General features: G+C 39.7%; 1 protein-coding gene across 3 annotated transcripts in view; it reads right to left on the bottom strand.

The window, feature by feature from the left end:
• rbfox3a (RNA binding fox-1 homolog 3a) overlaps positions 1–12633 on the bottom strand; it is a gene marked incomplete at its 3' end in the record, with an annotated part of 435124 nt that overhangs the window by 264048 nt on the left and 158443 nt on the right. For all 3 annotated transcript variants that reach the window (XM_079388760.1, XM_079388761.1, XM_079388762.1), the window contains one exon: positions 12213–12264. The remainder of the gene's footprint in view (positions 1–12212; positions 12265–12633) is intronic.

Below are 12633 nucleotides of genomic sequence, written 5' to 3'. Positions count from 1 at the left end.
TGAGAGCTTGTTTAAAGAGCTCAAAGCCTTGGAAACCCTTGGCTTAGCGAGGCCTCTTATTATAGACCATCGGCACGGGTGTCCCTCAAACATTAACTCCCGTTACTTATGCAGTCTGCAGAGTCTCTGACAAATATCCCACCAAAATGAAAGGATGTACTCCTACGGTGATGAAATGAGCGAGTAAAGACAAGGAGGGGGTGGCCGCTGCTGTAAGAGTAGTAGAAAACCCTTTGTTGTATAAGTGCCTCATTTAAAAGTTCCCCTATTTTAAAGCGAAAAAGACCTTCCCTTCATACTAAAAAAAAAAAAAAAAAAAAAAGAGTACGAAGTGAAGTGCAAGGCATGACACACACGGCTGAGCTGATTTACAAGTAACTCGCAGCTACGCTTGATGAAAAAACACGGCCCGTGAAATGACACAAAAGGTATGCCGCCGTCGAAACCCTCTTTCATGCAGCGAATAGAGAGAGAAAGAGAGCTGCCGTAGAGTGATCAGTGCCTCGCTGTGAATAGTCTACTGTCATCAGCCTGCCTGCGCGTAGGAAAAAGATCTGTCAGCTCTTATCAAACCACAATCACAAAGAGACGTTAAAATACAGCACTACTTTAGCTTTTTACACCACTCGGTGTTTCTCTACACAATCAAGCACATTTTGCACATCATACTTATATGGCCTTTATAGTAATGTGAAGAAATAGAACTGAATGAGTTGGGGTGTTTATTCACATAGCACACGCAAATTTCCCTGACTGCTTGATATAATGGAATATGAAGTATAACTCATTACTCATACTGTAAGAAATCATTTCTGGGCAGAGATTAAGGCTGGCATTGAAACAAGACAATCTCAATTTGAGGCTTTCGGTTATTTTATAAAAAAGACTTTCTTGTTTTAGTTCCTACCAGGCAATTTGGTTACATTTTGGCTAGCTAAACTGTTCAAAGTGGAAAACAATCAGTGCTAGTACTCTTGCTGCATATTCCTTGTATATTTATGCTAATATATAAATATACAGTATATATTAAAAGAACATGTAACTATTTACATATATAATCTACGGCAGTAAACATTTACTTAATTTACCACTAAAAATGTTATCTACATTTGTTAACATTTTTGTGACTTTCCTTAAAAGAATAACTGCATGCATTACGTATCTAGTGGATATGACAAAAAAACGCTGTCCTGATAATATAATACATAGAGTTTCTGTTGATTAAACTAGCCGTTTTCTTTGTATTTCTTTGTATTAATTTAAGGCAACCAGGTTACTTTAAGTTAAACCAACAATATTTTTATAGTGTACAAACAGTACACACACACACACACACACTGTCAGTCCTCTGTCGTGTGTGTCATGTGTTCCCGCCTCTTGTTTCCTTATTTGGTTTGTTTCCTGTCCTCGTCTAGTATGATCATTAGTTAATTCTTGTTCAGCCGTGTTTGTCTAATTATCTATGATTATCCTGTGTATTTATAGTCCTGTATATTCAGCTTGATTTGGTCTGGTCTACTCGTTACTCCCCGGTGTTCCTGTCTGTGTCTGCCTTGCCTTGTCTTGTCCTGCCTTGATGTCTGAAGTAAAGACTGTTATTTTGAAGTTACGTCCTCGTCTGCGTGATCCTCGTTCCTCCCCGCTGTGTGCACCGTGACACACACACAATGCGATTAAGTTATTTTGACAGCTGGATTGTGTATAGTAGTTCCACATTTGTTCATGATGCTGAATATTTTAAGAAACACTACGTTCATGCATTTAGTGGATGTTTTTATCCAAAAGTGAATAACTTATCAAGGTATACTGTACATTATCATCATTTCATGATCATTTTCATTTTTAATGCATGATCTATTGCTCACCAGTAATCAGTACAAATGTGATGTGATCTCAATGGACAATATGTAACAAATTGAATGTAAAAAAAAATGTGGGCTTGTGAGACTAACAGTCTTTGTCTAGTGAGAGCAACATGATCGAAGTGTTTTGAACAGAATAGTGCAGAATTGCATATTGGTGACTCCCGGCCAAAGTTTCCCGTTTAGTTCTTACCAACTAATTTGTTTTCATTTGTTTGACTTTAGACTGATGCCACATCTCTTTAAGCTCTTTAAAGTATAGCAACAGCACAAGTAACTGTGCCTAACAACTTGTCATACTGCACAGCATGCAACATATGAGACATATTGTGAACCCACTTGAATGCAATGAAGTCCAACCACCCTTCCTGAAGACATAAAACACATCAATCTCTCTACCGCTCAGCTGACTAATTTTTTCGTCCCACCACAAACTTCTAGTGCAGAATAGACTTTTGTCCCTGAAGCAACAACAAAAACTTTTCAGAAGATCACAACATCAAAAGCCCACACACTCTCTGACTAAGAAACGCCCAGGTATATTCTATCTAAGGGAATTGTTGCCAAAATCCTCTTCAGTTAAGAGACGGAGAGGACTGTTTCACATCAAAGGCAGCTGTGGAGTTATGTTTCTCCACTCTTTAATTCTGCAGGGCCAGACGCAAGTTTATTTGTACTTAGTTTCAGAAAAAAAAATAAAACATTTGATGCAATTGACATTGGATATCATTAAGAATTTCCTACAGAGGAAATTAGATGAGATTATAAAAGGTTTTATTAATAGCTGCAAGAGTACTGTTACCTAGTTACAACAGTAAACAGCTGCCAATAGATCTCACGTGGTAGTTGCATAGATGATGTAATTGCATGGCAGTTCAGACCCAAAAATAAAACAGGGGAAAGAACCAAACTCGAGTTTGGACCATGCAATCAGGCCTGGAGTGAAAACAGCCTTTAATAAAGGAAAGACAGCAGATCTCACCACTCTGTCGTATTATGGGAATAGTTCACACAAAAATGAAAATTTGGAGAAATTTAGCATCACTTGCTCACTAGATCCTCTGCAGTGAATGGGTGCCGTCAGCATGACAGTCCAGCTGATTAAAACATCACAATTACCCACAAGTAATCCACATGACTCCAGTCCATCAATTAATGTCTGGTGAAGTGAAAAGCTATGTATTTGTAAGAAACAAAAATTTATTATAAAAGCATTTTTTAACCGTCGCTTCCTCCAGTGATGTCCATCCCCCGTTGTCCTCTCACATCAAAAACCACTGACATATTTTAGAAATATTATGGGCTGTTTTCGCATGTAAACAGTGCTTGATCTGTAAATATTTCTCTCCTGATTGCAACAACACAACTTTTCATTGGATAAACCAACATTACGGACAGAGAAAATTGCATTTTGACTGGAAACAACGGTTTGAAGTTAGCAATCTATTAAGATGAATTTGTTTAATACAAACATGCAACATTTGCTTCACAAGATGTTAACCGATGGACTGAATTTTTGTGGATTACAGTGATTTTATTCTGACGGCACCCATTCACTTCAGAAGATCCATTGGTGAGCAAGTGATGTAATGTTAAATATATCCAAATCCGCTCCAATGAAGAAACAAACTGATCTACATCTTGGATGGCCTGAGGGTAAGTCAATTTTCATTCGATTTTCATTTTTGAGTGAACTATTCCTTTAAGAGTCACTGAGTGCCAGAGAAAGGTGCTCGCTACATAACAACAATAGCTGCTAAATCAGTTGAGTGAATATTTGCAAAAGAATTTGTGAGTGCATTTTGCCACATGCTCCAGCCTGTGATCTGTTCAGGTTTTGCCATGTGTCCTTGCTGTACAGAGCCATTCAGTGAAATAAGAGACAGTCACACTTCTTTTATGGTGGCTATTTTATAATAAAGTCATATGGTTGGACATTGTGATCCTTTCAAATTGGCCCATCTGGAGTGTCTCAGTGCCAGCCAGAGGTCATACTATTACATTTAGCCACTGGTTTTACTACATCTACTATTGCACTTCATCTGTCTGTGAGGGGTGAAAGATGTGATTCCTTCCTGAGAAATCTTTTCATTATCATGACATTTTTCCCCTCGGTTTAAATAAATGCATGAATATAACAGCGGAGCTACGGTTTTTAATAGGAATTCCACTTTCTACTCCTTTTATACCTGAAAAAGACCTTTCTATAGGGCACTATGCACCTCAGACAGACTTGTATATGGTTTGCATTAAATGCTGAAATTACATTATTCATATTGTTCTTTTGAAATGAATGTGTCATCAGTGGAAACAAACATATTCCACAAAACATATCACAGTATACAAACCTGTAAGTGATTACTTGATTACTTTATATTAGGTGACCTTAACTACTATGTACTTACATCAAAAAATAAGTGCAATGTACTTATTGTGGTCATACTGTATTGCAAAACCCTTTTGCTACTATTGTGGTGTGATATGGGTAAGGTTAGGGACAGGTTTGGTGGTATGGGTAGGTTTAAGGGTGGGTTAAGGTGTAAGGGATAGGTCAACAGTGTAATTATAAATGTACAGAAATGAATTACAGATGTAACTACATATAGGTATTTTTAAAAACATAACTGCAATGTAAAAACATGTATGTACATAATAAGTGCACTGTACCAAATTATTAATTTAAGTGTAAGTACATAGTAGTTAAGGACACCTAATATAAAGTGGGACCAAAAAAAAAATATATATATTTCTGATGCAGTCTTGGTGAGCATAGGAAACTTCTACCAAAAACATAAAAAAATAAAATAAAAAAAATGACTGAACCCAAATGCTTGAGGGCTAGAGTAAATGTTGTTTAAAATGTATTTTGAATAAATACACACACACACACAAACTGGTTTAGGTGAAGAATCGTCACCTGAAAAGCTTTTACAATCATAACAAAATACATCAGTGATCATTTGAAATGATTTTGGATGTTGCACCACTTATCAGCAATTCATTCTTTTGCCCTCATATAACTAAATACTACAACCCTTGTCCAGAAAACCTTTTTAAAAAGAGTTACGGAATGTCCCGATGACATTTATAACGGCCTCCGGGATGAAAAAGCGGAATTCCCTTTTCATGAGCCATATTATACACAAGCCTTGATCTTGAATTTGGTGTACTACACCTTTGCCTCACGCAAACACTGAAGCAGAGCGCCTACACACCCATAAGTAGTTACATATTTAAAGCGACCTCTGTTTCAAGGTTACAGCTTGGAAGGTAGAAAAAAGGGAAAAGAAAAAGCAATTTCACATTTAATATTTGGTCTGTTGTGCTTATGAGTTTGAAAATGTGTGTGTGTGATGTCTGTAGAAACATGCAACATCCCCTTTCGGAGACAGGAGCCCTCAGGGTCCTCAGACTGAGCGCACACATTGAGTTAAAAGACTTGAAGGTGGGGAGATTTCAAAGCCTCCCCTGCAGACATGCTCCAGCTTTGTGCATTTTAATGGTGAGATATTCAAATCTCCTAGTCTGCCATCCCTCACCCTCATTTCTCCAGCAGTCCATGCAGGGCGCTTCTGTCTGCAGCTAATGGGATGCCATGTACGCAAGGAGAGGGCTTATTTGGGGAGGTCTCTGCCTCCTTGAGGTTAAAGGACCTTGAAATTTGCTTTCTTTTCATTCTTTTTTTCTTAACTGAATGAACTTGGATAATTAAATGGAATAAAATACATTAAAATAACGTAATAATGGTAAGAGGAAAATTGGAGAGGTTCACTAGTCATTCCCCACAGCTGTGCAGGCTATTAACAGCAGTATCAAGGCGTTCTTGCATGAAACCTTGAAGCTGCTTGCAATAAGAGTTAACAACACTCCCACTGTAAGTCCCCTGCAATGTCTTTGGTAAACAAGGAAATTAAAAACATGCACATAAACCCCAGCATTATTAAATGATATTTCCTCACTGCCACTTGGTATATGAGCAGAACCACAGCAGACTCTGTGATTTGTTCGCCTAATATTGGAATTCACAGAAGTGTTAACTAAGTAAAAGTGCACTTGGGTGTTAATTTGTTTGGGGTGTCCAGACGCCCTAGTGATTTGAGGCCTTGAAGGCTTTATGGCTGTTTGTTAAAAACACCCGTGCAACCAAAATGAAAGTTTTGCTGCTTTTATTCTGCTTCTATTAGCTTTAAAGGGATATTGCACCCCACACCCCCACACCCCAGTTAAATAAATAAATAAATGCATTTCTGTTGCCGTTTACTTACTGTCATGTTGCTCTAAACCTGTATATTTTTTTCTTCTGCAAAACACAAAAAAAGTTGCTTTGTACACACAATGAAAGTCAGTGAGGACCAAAACAACATTGACTTCGACTATCTAGATAAAATACGTAACAGTGAGACATTTTTCTAAATATCTTCTTTTGTGTTCCACAGAAGAAAGAAAGGCATACAGCTTTGAAGCAACATGACAAAGAAAAGCGGATAACTCAATGTACTGGAGAAATGTTGTCCAATTCTAGGCTTTTTGTTTAAAGGACAATTTGAATACTGGGTTGAATTGAATACCCTTTATTATGCATTTTTGGGGACATTTGTATTAGAATCGAAGTTCAATCATAAATACATCAACACTGCACTCATCATGCCAATTCACTAGGACAAAGCCAAAGTTGTGGGCCTTCTTCACAACTGCTAAATGACAAATGAAGGGCTCCGGACGCTCCCTCTGGTATAATTAAGGGCCATTTGAAATGGGCTGGGGTATACATTGACCTTCTACTAAAGGGAGGGAAAAAAACAGGAGGTATAATCTAATAGTTGCAAATTGTTGATGCATATATTAAACATAATAGCATTGGCCCTTCGCCCTGCACTGTCTCCCATGTGGAAATGCCCTGACTGGGCTACAGATCAGTGGATGGACAGAGTTCACATCGCATCTGTTTGATCAAAGTTTCCTCACCAAAGATCTGGCATCGTAATCGCGTCTGGTCGGGCCACTGCAGACCACGCTTCGAAATCAAACCGAGCCATTGGGTTTCAGAGTCACGGAGGATAAGAGGAACACGTTCCATGCTGAAGGACATTGCTGCAAATTCTTTTGCATTACCATGATAAAGAGAAAGGCTTCCACTTGCTACCATTAGGGCAAGCAACAAATACATCATCCCGCTTCCTGTGTTCTACAGAGCAGGCGTGATGGCCTGGCCCTAAATTGACCCTCACTTCTCCCATATCAGAACATGCATAAATAACTGGGGCAGCAGAAATAAGGAACGCTATTAATCAACAGACATGGGGGCTCAGATTTGGAACGCCTTTAAATCCAATAGGAGATTCCTCTCAGATGTTTAAAGCCTAACGGTTTAATATCCCCGCCATCCCCAAGTGGGTAATTGTTTCACCGCCGCAGACAGAGAAAGTGTCGATCAAGTCTCGCTTGACCTTGTTTCTGTGTCTGTACTGACCTCCGGAAATGTAAAGCAAAGATCATATCACATAAAAAGCAATACTCCCACAAACGGGCCCCAAGCTGCAAATTGATTCTGCTGCCATGGAATTCACTCCCATCTCAGGGAAGCAGTGGAAGGGGGGAATTAGGAAGGGGTATCTTCCGCTGCATTCATCCTTTTGTTGCAGATATCTGTCCTGCGCGTCAGCTCACAGATTTTTATCGTTATAAAAAGGCACTCTGCATATGCTGGCAGAGTTTGTGCCGGTGACAGATAGCAGTGGGACAAATAAGCCGGTGAATCCAGCTTGCTGGCGTTTAACACACTCCCTCTGTCGCGGCGGTGATAGCGGGTTCAATTGTCTGCGGTAATGGGCCAAAGGGAGCGAGAGTCGCCGTTGCGACATTGCCCGGAGCGGGGCTACACGGATCATCTCGGGAGACTGCCGCCCCCTTTGTCCCGACGGGAAGCCGGTAGACAAGATGGTTATCCCCCGCGCACTGTCCGAAAGCCACCGTTGTCTATTAAATCCCCTAAATTGAATTTAAAAGAGTCTCAGATTGCGTTAGAAAGTCTGCAGATGTCCTTGCAATGGACCGGGGACCAGTGACCCATCGCCTAATTAAAATTCAAGCTGAAAAAGAGTGTACTTTGATCAAATCAAACTTTAATTAGCTCAGATAACCCCAAGCTACCTCCAAAACATTACCAACTGGAGGAATCGAGGACATTCTTCTGGAAAATTCATCATCCATGGGAGATACGCTGGAGTATGCACAAAGGAGAATATTTCGGCACAATTAGCATATTTTTTTTTTGGAACGAGCATTAATAAGGGCCATTCTACACACAAATCAGCATAAGGTGACTAACCTTTGGTACATTATCATTGTCCTCCCCTTTTGCACAGACCGATGTCAAAGGTCCTGCTAGCCATAGGTACCCGCAAAATCAAATTCCCCCAACCTTTTGGATCACTCGAGTCGGTGCTAAATAATTGATGTGGCCATTGAGACCGGTGGCGGTGGCAGTGATTTGATTTCGGAGCCAGTCTGAATGGGTTCAAGATCCTTACAGACACCCCGCGGAGGGCCAGTGAGAAATGTCAATCGCACCTCATCTACGGACAGAGGGTTCTCTGCTACACAGAGAGAGTGGCAATCTCCAGGCAATCTGCAGCAAGTTCACCATCCACATTTAATGAGACACACACACACACACACAGAGAGAGACACACACACACAGCCGGAGTGGTAGAACAAAGAGGCGCTCGGTTGTAGCTCTGACAAGTGTCAACTTCACTGCAACTGTGGCATGTAAGAGGATTTCCTTGATAATATGAAAGAAAACCGAGTAAATGACAAAACTCGGATATTATCGTCTAATTGACTGCCATGTTTGCGTTACATATTTGCATGTTTGTGAAGCCCAAGTCTGTGCAAATTGTTATGGTGGTTACTGATTTGATTTTGCAGCCATAACAACATAGAAATCCCAACCAGCCAAAACAAGAGCTGCGGCTTTTGGGAGTTCGTTACTAAAAGTGCGTGCCCTGTGTGCTGAAACACTTTAAAAAGTTTCATATGAGAAATACATTTGCAAAGAGCAAAAATTGTCCAGTTTAAATGTTTTTCATCGGCTGTAGTGCAAAAGGCCCAATCTAGTTTTTCTCTCATCACATATGTTGAGTGTGTCACACAAATTTATAAATCTAATGAAATGGAACAGACATGTTGTCTTGCAGATTTATTTCATGTTACTTTATGAAACTTCCATATGTTCTGCAGTGCATCTGACAAACTAGAATTGTCACGCTCGCACGGTTCATTTTTCGGCCGACGTGATGAGTAACGCCACCCTTGTAATTCTTTTCAGGTATTCAGTCAAATTCTGCACCAGCAGATGAGCCGTTCGCAAACACCTGGGATTTGAGCGTTCTGACTGGTGGAGGCTAACTTAATCATCTATAATTGGTGGAGTGGTTCTCATTTATAGTGACTGACAGCATCGATCTGTCTCAAAGGTAAGCCATCAGGCCTAATAAATAAAGGAAAAGAAACAAGTAGTCACATTCCAAATGAGCAGAAAAACAGCAACATGTCACAATGTAAAAACTAGATCCGCATCATATCTTATTGAGGAGCGAGTCTAATCCCCAGAAAGAGAGAGGCTAGATATCGATGTGCATGATATTAAATTTAAAAATCTTGGGACCTTAAATAATTTAAGTGTGAAAGATCACAGAGTATTTGATCTAGTCTCTGTATCAAAACTACATTACACAGGGCAAAAACTGTGACAGAGCCTCAAAAAGAGAACTTTACACTGTCTCGCAGCAGAAATGTCACAACATGAGGGTTTGCGAGATGCTGGAGGGGTGTTACTGGTGCATGGCCTCGCTCTCTAAAGATTTCAGCGAGGCATGTGCTCACACATATGGCAGAATATACATGGATAGGATATTATGTGTAGCCGTGAGAGAAAATCAAGCATTTGTTATGATCGCATTTTGTGAAAGCTATTGCAAGAAAATGTGCATCTATTGTCGAAGCTGTGGCCTGGAGGTTTGCATGCATTATGGTTGCACTGTATACAAAAAATAAATTTTATCAGTAGCCCGAGGCTGTTTATTTGTTGCCTGAGGTATCGATACGGAGGTAACAGAACCCACATCAAAGCCAAACTAAAAAATAAAAAAATAACAATGCATACATGCTGGGCTATATCATTCATGTGGGAGACTTGAGTCTGAATTCGCCTTGCAACATTTCCGGTTCTCTTTCTAGCATACAGTACATAAAGAGTTGGCCAATGGCAAGTATATATTTTTTCTTTATCAAGAAAAAAAAAACTCTATTAGAAAAGATAAATGGCGTCAAAATGCTGAAACACAACCAACTGTACATCTGGTTCATTTGACAAATAAAAAATTCAACCTCAGAGCCAAATGCTGATATTCGATTTGAAACAGCCCATGGTACTCAGCTAGGCTTCAGTGTGCTTTTTCCACACGAAAAGCTTGGATGCATTTTGTCTGATTCCACAGTGCTCAGAAAAGCTCTAGGCAAAATACATGACCGGAGTAGGTTACTAGTTTGTTTCACGATTAAACTTCTGCGATGCTATCACCGAGCCTTGGGGATCTTTTAGCGAAGGATGGCCTCCGGGAACAATGTTTGGTCTGTACAGATTAACCAGCGGAACCCCTCTCGTACAAATTCACCTTGAAAGCCCTGCGACTCTCGAGGAGAGTTTGAGGAGAATTCCACCTTTCCAGTGCTCTTGCTCGCTCTGTGTGATCAGGCCTAAGCTTTGGGCCAGAGTGTGTTCCTTCCCCTTCAATACACCACATCTCAACGGCCATCCAAGTCATGCGCGAGAGCCCGGCTCTGACTAACAAATTTGTTGAGGAGTAAGTAATGTTAGGTTTGCTGACATTGGCAAGCCTTGCCACATGCTCAGACTGCCAAGAAAAGCAAAAGATAAATTATAAGCCTCACACATATATCTTTGTTTTTCTCCTTTTTATTGTATGCATCGAATCAATAGCACTGTTTGAAGGTTTTTTATGATACAAGACACTTTCCTTTTTTTAAGGAATAACAGCAATCTGCTTGAGGTTAGATAGTCTTATACTTACTCAGCACTTTCAGTCAAACTTTCTTTTGTTGGGTTCTGTGATGTAAGGCGTTGTATCTGCTCCAGCAGCTCAATTTACAAAGAGGTTGCCTATGTTTGAAATAGTTAATGCAATAGCATTTATTATACTGGATTAATGATCATTTCTACATATACTAATGAATGTTTAAAATTCTAGTAGTATAAATTAATCAGTTAATATATTATGAATGAACCTGAGGAACAGTGGTAAATAAACTTAGAATAATAAATGCTATTAAGCAAATTAAAACTAATGTCAACCATTTAAACCACTTTGTAAAGCTTCCTTTGCAACCATAAACAAGTCCATGATTTTATAATGTTGCAAAGACAACTATATAAAAAGCCCTGCGTAAAGGATCTCCCCTCATTTCTTCATGCATATTTACACCAATCAGACACAGTGTTTCCTTTGCTTTCAGCCTGTGTCGCTGAATTAAGACCGTCTGCCATTAATTCACCACCCTGTCTGTTTATCACCTGCAGGCCTTGTCTAAAAAGTGCTGTCCTAAATTGCCAGTTAGCAGATAAAGGTATTTTGTCAGGGGGCAGGATTTGTCATTTCAAGGTATACTAAATTATAAAAATATTAAAGTATGTGAAAATTTCGAAAAGAAGAAAAAAAGAAGAAAAATTAGCCTGTGCATAAATGTGAACGCCTCAAGCTTTGCTCTGTAATAGAATCTTAGACTTTTCCTACATAAATTGAAGGATATAATTCAAATGAGCTTAAGCATTTTAAGGTCAAAGCAATATTAAATTCATGCAGCACTGACATAAATTGTCTGAGAAGAAAAAAGAAACTATAAAGCACTTTCTACCTGCATGCACTCAAATGCAAAGCAATATTACAGTATGTTTACACTCACACAGACCAAAGGGAATGTATGTGTCAACTTGCATAAAAAGATTCATGGCTTTTGATTAAACTAATTTGAGATTTAGCCTCTTTAAGTACCTTTTCATCCATGTTTAACAGCACAACTTTTATAGCCCCAGTCCAAAGATATGTCAATCTCTCAGAGCTCAACTCTCAAAACTCTGACATGAATTCTTGAATTCTGCTCTCTCCTTCTCTTTCTATCTCCATTTCTCCCTTTCTTTCCTCTCATGCATCACACATTTCGACTGTCCTCCTCCAAAACAGATAAGCGCAGAACGTGTAAAAAGCAAACCACGACCACGGAAATTCTCTACGCAGTGCCGATCAGTAAAATTAGCATGACAATACTCACTGTGGGGAGAAGGGGGCAGTCGGAGCGTGGCAAGTCACTCTGTCCGATGAACCTGCACGGGTGGAAGAGCAGGAGAGAGAGAGAGAAAGAGAGAACAGTCAGCTGTGAAAGCACAGTTAAGAGAAAGGGAGGGGTGACGAAGAGCCGGCACATAAACACAAGAAAAGAAACTGAAACACAGAGGAGAACAAGGATGAAGCTGAACGGTAGGAGAGAAATGGGGAGGCAGCAGAGGGAGGGAACATGTGATGAGAATAAAGGACACGTGGGAAGATGCTGTACTTTTAAAAGTTCGACACACGAATGGGAGAGTTTTCTTACTGTTATTCAGTCATGTGATACCACTGGGTGAACTAGATACCTTATTTAACTTTGCAAATAGTGCACGATTGTTTACTGTAGCAACAGCACCAAGCAAATA

The sequence above is a fragment of the Barbus barbus genome (assembly GCF_936440315.1).
Source record: "Barbus barbus genome assembly, chromosome: 32".
Classification (NCBI taxonomy): domain Eukaryota; kingdom Metazoa; phylum Chordata; class Actinopteri; order Cypriniformes; family Cyprinidae; genus Barbus; species Barbus barbus.
Note: the sequence above shows the minus strand (reverse complement) of the source record. Positions and strands in the feature narration are given on the sequence as shown.